Below are 1,399 nucleotides of genomic sequence, written 5' to 3'. Positions count from 1 at the left end.
AGGCTGGACTCGAACTCACAGAGATCCACCTGCCTCTGCCTCCCGAGTGCTGGGATTACAGGCGTGCGCCACCACCGCCCGGCTTTCTCTTTCCTTTTTTTAAAAACAAAATCTTGTGTAGCCCAGGCTGGCCTCAACCTTACCACATAGCTGAGGTGACCTTGAACTACACTGTCTTGCTTATACCTTCCAAGTGCCAGGATTACAGTGTGCACCTGGAATTCAGCGTGCTTGTTTTAACAGAAGGATGTATTAGCATAGATTAATTTTACATAAGGGTTCCCTTAGAACATTTCATCCAGGCATGTAAAATGTAGTTCCTTCACTGGCTCTCGACTCCTTCCCATGCCTCCTCTTCCTAGCCAGCTCCCAGCTCTCTTCTCATGGGTCTCCTTTCTTCTTTCTGAGACCTGTGTCTAATGAGGGGTGATTACCTGAGAGAGGACTTCCCCAGTGGCTATCCCACGGAAGAAAATCTCTCCCTCTCCTCAGATGAGATTTCACTGCTCAGCTGTCCTCGTCACTCTGTGACCTCATGTTGGGTGGGTCCCATCTTGGTCCCAGATGCTGAAAGTTCCAGAGTGCCAAGCTGTGCCATGGCTGGAGGACAGCATCCCACAACACTGACCCCTTCTCTGCTCTCATGTCCCCCCCCCATATGGGAAGGAGGGGCAGAGATGCCCCACTTAGGGCTGAGCACTCGGCCGTCAGGTGTCTCTGCTGTAACAGCTGCGCTCTGCAACAAGAAGCTGCAGAAGCACTGGCCCCTGGGCACCAGCAGAAACAGCTGAAAGGCGGTGACAGGGACAAGCCAACTTTCTAGTTTTCTTTTTTGATGTGTGACATGCACATATATAAGCATTTTTGCATGCGTAGACACGTGTGTGTATGTGCACACGTGTGTGTACATGCACACGTGTGTGTATGTGCACACGTGTGTGAGCGCACACATGTGTGTGTATGTGTGCGTGTGTGTGTATGTGCACACCTGAGATTGGTGTTATCTCCACTCCCTTCCCTACCTTCTCCACCTAGACGTCTGACTTCCTAGCTAGCTCGCTCCAGAGGGACCCCGTCTCCTCCCCCCTTCCAGATTCTGGAATTACCAGCAGGCTGCCATCACACCCTGCTTTGCATGGGTTCTGGGGATCTGAACTTTGGTCTTGTCACTTGTATAGCAAGCACTTTATCTATTGAGCCATCTCCCAAGCCCCTGTTTCTTTTCTGGGACAAGGTCTCTGTAGCCTAGGCTGGCCCCGAAGCTGCTGTGTGTAGTCTAGGGATCCAGGACGGCCTTGGACTGTGGTGCTCCTTCCAATTTCCAACAGCTAGGATTATAGGTGTGAGCCACAGGTCCAGCCCCGTCCCCCTGTCCAGCTTTTAGCTGCTGTGACTTCTG

The 1,399-nt window shown here is 52.0% G+C and overlaps 1 protein-coding gene across 1 annotated transcript in view; it reads left to right on the top strand.

Moving 5' to 3' along the window:
- Iqcg (IQ motif containing G) overlaps positions 1-1,399 on the top strand; it is a 29,873-nt gene that overhangs the window by 12,006 nt on the left and 16,468 nt on the right. The gene's annotated exons all lie outside the window — the stretch shown is intronic.

This window comes from Microtus ochrogaster, chromosome 2, assembly GCF_000317375.1.
Source record: "Microtus ochrogaster isolate Prairie Vole_2 chromosome 2, MicOch1.0, whole genome shotgun sequence".
NCBI classification, from domain to species: Eukaryota; Metazoa; Chordata; class Mammalia; order Rodentia; family Cricetidae; genus Microtus; species Microtus ochrogaster.
This window is presented reverse-complemented; position numbering and strand designations above follow the sequence as displayed.